At 36.6% G+C, this 9151-nt stretch overlaps 1 pseudogene; it reads left to right on the top strand.

Moving 5' to 3' along the window:
* The first annotated feature begins 414 nt into the window (after nucleotides 1-414).
* On the top strand, nucleotides 415-7257 carry LOC129244935 (solute carrier family 25 member 35-like; annotated as a pseudogene).
* The last annotated feature ends 1894 nt before the right edge of the window (nucleotides 7258-9151 follow it).

The raw sequence follows: 9151 nt of genomic DNA, 5'->3' as shown, positions 1-9151 counted from the left end.
TTTTTAATTAATTTAAATGTAATGTTGGGTGTATTTGTATTTGAATCAAAAAGCGTCTTCGTATTCTAAGAATTAAATGTAATTTAGTTTTAAACTGCAAAGAGGCAAGTACGCAAGTACTGCAATGCAGAATGCAGGATAATAAGAACAAAAAAACTCCATAAAGCCAAAATGGCACACTGCTGTATATATGTACTGACACTGCTGCCTTTTTAAAAATTTACGATTATATGTATGTGTATATTACATATGAACATACAAAAACGCATTAGATATGTATAAAAAAATTGCCAGGCCTTTATCCGCATTGCTCATACGTCACGCTGGTCGAAACGTTAACATTAGCGTCGCCGTCACTGTAATCGCGTGTTCAAAAATCACTTAAATTTTCTCATCGAGTTCATCGTTACCCATTCAAAATTACGTAGTTCTTTATATGAGAGATGATATGCTATGATAATGATAAGCAGCACTTCATTTTAGCAAAATAAAAACTAAACAACTAAGCTTAAAGCCCTTTAGTGCTCAGTTGGCTCTTGACAAAAACGGTGAATATAAACTGATCGGCGCGGTATTTATTTGTAAATAAACTGCTTGTACAAAGCAGGTTGCCAAGCTATGGAGTTGTATAACTTCTCTATCAGTTATTGCTAAACGAATTGCTTTTCAAGGATTGAATAAACCATTAAGTACTAAAAGAAGGAAAACAAATCTAAATATTAATTCGAAATGAGCGTTGCGGATTTTATGATTGGTGGTTTAGCCTCTACGGGCGCTATATTCTTTACAAATCCGCTGGAGGTAATCCATAATAGAAGCATTCCATGGTTGGTACGGAATATTTTTTAACTTTATGTGTCAAAAGAAACTAAACTGTTATGGAAAGTATCCAGTATTCGACAAATAAGTTTCCGCGCTGAAGTGCTAAACAAATATAATATTTTTTGCTTCTGCATTTGGCGTAATTGTTTGGAGGTACAATAGAAATTGTGTTTTAGTGCGTGAAGCTCTCTATCTCATTTTTTATGTGCACGCAAATTTATAATTTGGTTTTAAGTTGTTAAAAACGGGAAGGTGAGTATTTAATAGGTCTGTGCATGAACCCAATAATTTATAACAAACTATCAAGTTTTGATGTTCATGCATTCGAAAAACGTGCAAAGGGGAAGTGAGAGAGCAAAATGGATTTCATTTTGAGGGTTGGATTTTACTTGCAAGAATTTGCAAGAGAAAAACAACTGATCGCAAACTAAAAATACGTAAACACAAATTAAAATTTACGAATTGAGTTTAGAACATTGATAAGAAAATGTGAGTAAAGTGGAGAATGTAAGTAAATAGGTTTTAGATAAAATCTATAAAGTTGATTTGAAATCATACCTTAAACAGGAATCGGCGATGATATAAAGGTACTTCTGCACAAAAGATGAGGTTGAAGTGCAAACCTCTCATCCATAGAATCTAGAATAGACGGAAGCAAAGAAAATATGAAGAAAGTTGTGATTGCTAATGCTAATGAAATGTTCGTCATTTAACAGCGACGATGAAATGGAACAAATTATTGTGGACAAAATGAAATCATTTGATGCCAAGCTCGTTATTTTGCATTTTATTTGCTTAATTTTTTGAAGTGAAAACTTCTTTAGAATCGTTGGGAGTGATTTGAGAAAAAGTGAAACGAAAAAAGCGACACTCTTGGCTACGAAGCGTTATATTATATGTTGATATAAACGTAGCGACGAACTAAATAACTTTTAGGCCAGCGCCGACAGCATGGCGCGGTAGCCGAGCGACTAGCAATGTGAGCTTCCGATCCAAAATCCTTGGTTCGAATCACAAGAAAAAAATTTTTTTTATACAGTTATTTTATTTTATTTTATGATATGTTTATGAGGAGCTTATTTTCATGGCAGAAATACACTCGGTGTTTTGCCATTGCCTGCTGAGGGGTGAGCGCTATTAGAAAAATAGTTTTCCTTAATTTTGGTGTTTTCACCGAGATTCGAACTGACGTTCTCTCTGTGAATTCTGAATAGTAGTCACGCACCAACCCATTCGGCTACGGCGTTTGTTTAATTTTACTGATGCAAAAATGAGGGAAAATATTTGAATAAAGTTTGCTTACTGTTTACACATTTTCCAAAGGTGACGGAGAACCAAAAAAAAAAGTCGATTTTCAAACAAATACGAGTGCATATGTGTAATTGTGTTAGAGTTTCGGTCACGCCCCAGCAAAACCTGCGTGTTTGTAACATTCAAAAAAATGTAATTGTGTTAGAGTTTCGGTCGCGCAGGTTTTGCTGGGGACGCTCATAATAGCAACCGCGTGCGTATTTTTATATTCGTAAATATTTTCATTTTTAAATATTTACCGCAATTATGCCGAAAAATAATGCAGAAGAGTGTCGTGAATATCGACAGAAAAAAAATCAATAAATAGCATCACGGAATTCATTCACGAAAATTTAATAAAGTATACACCAGAAGTATCGCGGATACTTAGAAAAGATTAAGATAAAGTTTCAATGATTTTAAGTGGCGATTTTAACGTAAATTTTGCATTGGACACAGCGGTTCCTTCAATTGACTTTCTCAATACAACATTCAATTTAAAAATGTGTAACAATCGCACTGAATCGACAGCACGATCAAAAACAACCATTGACGCGGTATTTCAAAGATATGTTGACAACATCGAAACCAAAGCATTTGTATCATATTTTAGCTATCATAAGCCACTCGTATCATTTGTTGAAATTGAAAACATTGAGGATGAATAAAATATGAACTTTATAGCAATATTATAATGAACCTATAATTATCCCGCTCCTAATGCTGCTTTCGTCTCATTCTCTCTCAGTTTGTTTTACGGAAGGTTTCACTTCTATCCCTTCTAACCGTTAGACTGGTATTTTTTTTTATTAAATAAGAGTTAGCTCCACTAAAAAGATTTTTAATTTTTGTGATTTTTCCCGCCAACAATTGAATCAGCCGTTCGTAAAACAAACAAGCAAATTGTTACTGGTTTTGCGTTCATGTACCCCATGATCAGAAAGTACCGGGAATGTTTAAATAAAACAAAACAGAGTTAAATTTCAGGCAAATTTATTTTATCTCCTTCAAAATATGACCCGTCTGAAGCAACACACATCTGCTAGCACTTAACCCAGCCCATGCACCCTTGGTACGTCGACGAAGGGATGACCTTCAGCTCATTCGTCGCATTCTCTTTGATCTCCTCGAAGTGGCAACTTCAACTTGGGAAGCAAAAAGAAGTCGCACGGGGCCATATCAGGTGAATACGGTGCTTGCACGATGGTATTTACTTGGTGTTACGCCAAATAATTCAGCACAATTTGGGCTCGGTGCGATGGAGCGTTATCATTATGCAAAATCCAAGAATTGTTCGTCCACATTTCCGGCCTCATGCGACGTACAGCATCTCTCAAACGATCCGATGGCGCTAAAAAGAGACAGATGTGTGTCTTACAGTCCAGTACATAAGAAAAAAATATGGACCAGTTTCCACGTGCGCGGTTCGCTTAAATTAAACATTCCCGGTACATTTTGATCATAGGGTACTTTTTTGATATTTTTTCTTTGAGAGCGAATTCTCGGAAATTAAGTTACTGGATAATTTTTACATAAACAGACCTAATATTAGCAAATATACGGCTTGTGTGGCTGTGCTGTTAAGGCAAAATATTATATTTTATTTTTAGCCAGTGCTTTAGCTCTTTAAGTGGAATAATTATTTATAATTGTTACACTTTTAATAAATAAATAAATATTTTATTTGTAAACAACAACGAAAACAAATTCTTGTTAGCAGGTGTATGTCCATTGCATAACCGTGATGGATTCATGTTGCGGAGCGTACCAACTAATCGAAGGTATTCAAAAATTCGGTAGTATAGTAAAGGATTTAATTCGCAAAATACAAATGGATTTGTTCTCGTACGTGCATGAATGTAAGAAAGTAATTTATTAAAGAAATGCTCTCCGTGAAGATTCTGACTTTCTGTTTTTGGACTAAATTTCGTTTGAAGCGGTAGAGACTTAACTTCAATATCTTCATTCCAATGCTATATATGTATATAAATATAATTGGCGCTTACACCCTTTATTGGGTGTTTGGCCGAGCTCCTTCTTCTATTTGTAGCGTGCGTTTTGATATTTTCCACAAATGGATGGACCAACAGTTTTTTTTTATACCTCCTCCGAACGGCAGGTAGCTTTTTATGAGAAGCTTTTTCATGACAGGAATACACTCAGAGGTTTGCCATTGCCTGCCGAGGAGATTCGACCCTACGCACCTCCGAATGGTAGTCATGCACAAACCCATTCGGCTACAGTGGTCACCAATGCTACATAGTGGGTTAATTTTTTGCAAAAACATTATTTCTCAGGTAGCCAAATCAAATACCATAAATATGGCTCTTGCAGATATTTAGCATCCAGCGCCATCTAGGGGGTCTATGTATCGTGACAAGCCGGACCATAAATACGATTTTTATACTTTTCGGGGTGCACAGAAAGCACAAAAACACCCACCATATTTTATATACAGTGGAATTCCTCACAAGTGGACACTCACCGCCGGAATGTTTTAGTATTTTTGTTCTGTTAAGGGAGATGCCCGCTTATGGCGGGACCATTTTTTACGTTTAAATTGATTATAGTTCTCGGTAATTTTTATTTTTGTTTTTTATTTACTTCCATGAAATAATACACCTGTCGTGAGACAAAGGTAATGGAGATGATATTTGTATGGAAAAATTAATGAAAAAATCTGTGTGCACAAAGTTTTCCCGGCCATTGTAGTTGTGCGGTTACAAGGACTGCATTTTATTTTTAATAAATACCGTTACAATTTGGGCAATTAATATATTTGGAAACCAGGTGTCGTTTCTGAGCTATTGTTTTTTTAGCTTAGAAAGTCAAGGGTTTTTGGTCGGCCCAAATAAGATAATTAACTAAACATGCGAGTATTATTAAAATTTCCAAACAAATTGGAACTTTTTGCAACTAACAAGAACTTTGGTCTTGGTGCTATTCAGTACATCCTTCTATGTTTTGATGATATTTATATGAAAAAAAAAATATAAAAAAATAATCGGCAATTTATTATTATCCGTGGAATGCTTCAACATCACCTTTGATACATACATATGTATGTATATATATAATATTTTCACTCTAAAGCACACTTTGTTTGGCAGGTGATTAAGACTCGCATTCAATTGCAAGGCGAATTAGCAGCGCGTGGTACGCATGCTATCCCCTATAAGGGCATAGTGCATGCCTTCATCACTGTTGTCCAAAACGATGGTTGGAGTGGGCTGCAGAAAGGTTTGCTGCCTGCAATGCACTTCCAGTTCATCATGAATGCAGTTCGGTACGCAGCACTAATTAAATTCACAGCGTAGGTATCAAATGTGTTTATACTAAAAAATATGTACTTTAATTTCAGTTTGGGAATATACAACACAGCAGTTGAGAAGCAGTGGACACGCACAAAAAGCGGCGTGGAATCCTTTGGCTTAGGTCTCTTATGGGGAGCAGGCGGGGGCGCAGTGGGAGTCTTCCTTGCCAGCCCATTTTTCATGGTTTGTTTACAAGCAAATTTAATTTCGTCAAACTTTTTTATACAGGGTGGGCCATGTAAAATTTGCTTTTTGAATAGGTTATAAAAAAACTAATTAATATTTTTCCAAACTTTTTTTTCTATTTTGAAGATTGAACATTGTCATTTATGAATGAAAAATAATATCGTTCAAATGACTGCCACGACGGGCTTTATAGTAGGCCATTCGATCAACCCAATTTTTAAGCACATTTTCGATTGCTTGGGCTCCAATTTCATGAATGACAACTTCGGTTTCGTGTTTTAAAGCATTAATCGTCTCTGGATGGTTCGCATAGCATTTGTCCTTAACGGCTCCCCACATAAAATAGCCCAACGGGCTTAAATCACAGCTCCGAGGCGGCCAATTGATATAGGAATTTCGGCTGATTATTCGGTTTTAAAAAACGGTAACCAAAAGTTCGAGTGCAACTTTGGCAGTATGACAAGTTGCACCGTCCTGTTGAAACCAAATGTCGTCCATGTCATACTCTTCAATTTTTAGAAACAACTCGTTGAGCATGTCACGGTAACGCTCGCCATTTACTGTAACCGCGGCTCCTCGCTCATTTGCGAAAAAAAATGGCCCGATGATGCCGCCAGACCAAAAACCGCACCAAACAGTGACTCGTTGTGGATGCATTTGCTTCTCTACAGTAATGTGTGGATTTTCTGAGCCCCAAATCCGACAATTTTGCTCATTGACGTACCCACCGATGTGAAAATCAGAAAAGAAGAAGAAGACTCACCACTTTGGAAATAGGTTTTCAATATTTCCCAATTTTGTTCAAGCGTATAGCGTCCCATTTCGTAAATGTCAAACCTTTAAGTAAATTATGAACACATTTGACATGTCATTTGTGTTAAAATTCTCAAAAAAATAGGTGGTTCAAAAAGCAAACGCTATATGGCCCACCCTGTACAAGTCTTATTTTATTCACTAATTCACTTCTTCTACTGACAGATAAAGACTCAGCTGCAGTCGCGAGCTCCGAAGAAAGTTGCAGTCGGCCATTAGCATCACCACACTGGCATGTGCAATGCTATAAATCATATTTATCGGCAGGGTGGTATTGCTGGATTATGGCGCGGTGCGCTAGCTGCCATGCCACGTGGCATTATTGGTTCCGGCGCCCAAATCGCAACGTTTGGCAAATCAAAAGCATTACTGCGCGAATACAATTTGATCGTACAGCCTACATTAAACTCCCTGGGCGGTGGTTTTCTTGCCGGGTGTGTTGTAGCCGTAGCTATGACACCGCCTGACGTCATAGCGACACGTCTCTACAATCAGGGTTTGGATGCGAATGGCAAAGGTTTATTTTATAGCGGCTGGTTGGATTGTTTTTTGAAAATTGCACACAGCGAAGGTTTATATGGATTATATAAAGGTTTTTGGACGAGCTACTTGCGACTGGCTCCACATTCAACATTAGTGTTATTGTTTTTCGATGAGCTTTTAGTTTTAAAAAATAAGCACATATAAGATTTTACTATAGACGCCGTTTTAGTTTTGGGAATAGAGTTACAACTTAGATGTTTTAAGGCATTACAAAATTATTTAAAAAAAAATCAGTTTAATTTTGAAATAAATTGGTACATCACGAGCTTTCAAACTCTCAACGCGAAAAGGCGAGTTTTCTTTTTGTTATAAATGTATATGTACACATGTAAATCCAGCAAGTAAATCAAGGCAAGGGCCGGTTGTGAGAGAATGTGCGAACTTCTACCGAAGTGCATCGGAAACCAAAAATCAGGACAGCCGGCGCTTTCCTTTACCAAAACTTTCCAACGATATTCACTCTGCAAAAAAACCAATGCTGATGACAATTCACATCAAAGGTGTTTAGTATGGCGAATATTGTGTCTGAGGTCTTCGTGCAAAAGCTAATTGGTTCCCATCTGATTCTTACTATAGTGAATTGCTTCTGATTAACCAGGCGGAATGGGCCGGGAACTGAACCCTTTTGTCTTTATGTGTATATTCTTTGTTCTCTGCTTTGGCAAAGAACGTATAAATACAAGAAGCATTAATCCTAGTCCCTTCTATTGACAAAGTTCAGGTACTTGTAAACTCAGCATTTAAGATCTTTTGAATCTAGTAATAGACAATTTCATATCATATTTGAAGGAACTAAAAAATGTATATTTTATAAAAAGTACTTACATTTCATCGACTGACCTTAAAACCAGGTGTAGTTTCCGGGCCGCTTCGCTAAAAAATATTCGTCCGGAAATGACACTACCCAAAAACTATTTGGAACTAACTTGAATTAGTTTAGGACCAATAAGTATTTGTATGATGAAATTGTTTTGAATAGTTTTGTTAGCGGATTGACCTGGTAACTGTACCTTCTTGCGCTTGGGCGTTCTTTGTTGGCCTACAAATATTTAAGTAGAGTGGAATCAATTTAGAGGTATCAGATTTTATATTGAAATAAAACAACGAAAATTCAAATTGCAATCTTTATTATTTTTGTGTGGAACCATTCACGATATTTATTTTATTTATATTACTTAAGATAATCCCTTTCAAATGTTGGCCGCACCTGCGACGTTATTCGGCCATCCGTAAACACCAACTTTGAATGAATCGCTGGAGCACTTCGGTCAATATCTCCTGAATAACTTTAGTAATGTTGACTTCCAATACCTCAAGCGATGCTGATTTGTCCACAAATCATTTAGACTTTACATACCCCCACAAATAGAAGTCCACAGGTGTGATATCACAAGATCTTGTAGGTAATCCACTGGTCCGAGACGAGATATTAATTGCGGAGAGTGGAGATCACGGCTTCAATTTCCGACTGACTGTGAAAATGAATACCTCTTTACGGAAGTATCTGATGGCATGAGTAAAATTTTAATTGCATGTGTTTACAATCCTAACAAAAGTATTGCTCTTGATACACTATTTGTCGACCTGTCTGATTTTGTCTTAAATTACGAACGTATCCTGTTGTGTGGTGATTTTAATGTTAACATTTTAAAAAATGAGCCTAGTAGTAGTAAACTATTCGACCAGTTGGCAACAGCAGGACTTTGTGTTGTTAACGGAATTACACCAACGAGATATTCAAATAACTCCCAACCTAGTCTTCTTGATTATTTTATAACATGTGACTTGTCACATATTCTAAAATTCGACCAAGCTGACTTTATATCTGACCACGGCTTAATATTTTGTACCTTAGATGTTGTGATGAATCGTCCAAATTTATGTGCCACCTATGAGTATCGTGATTTTAAAACGTTGAATGTTAATTCTTTGTATTCAGACATGGGTTCTATAAATTGGAATGAATGTTGGTTTCTTTGTTCTGTTGATAATAAACTTGACTTCCTCAACCGTAACCTATCCTCGTTATTTAACATGCATGTTCCGCTTCGTTCTGTAAATGTTTTAAATAGTTCATGTCCTTGGTACAACTCGAAAGTTCGAGCTGCCATTAGAAAGCGCAACAAGTATTATGCTAAGTGGAGGAAAAACTTGACGGATACTTCTTGGCGACGGTACAAGGA

Source organism: Anastrepha obliqua, chromosome 4 (assembly GCF_027943255.1).
Source record: "Anastrepha obliqua isolate idAnaObli1 chromosome 4, idAnaObli1_1.0, whole genome shotgun sequence".
Classification (NCBI taxonomy): domain Eukaryota; kingdom Metazoa; phylum Arthropoda; class Insecta; order Diptera; family Tephritidae; genus Anastrepha; species Anastrepha obliqua.
Note: the sequence above shows the minus strand (reverse complement) of the source record. Positions and strands in the feature narration are given on the sequence as shown.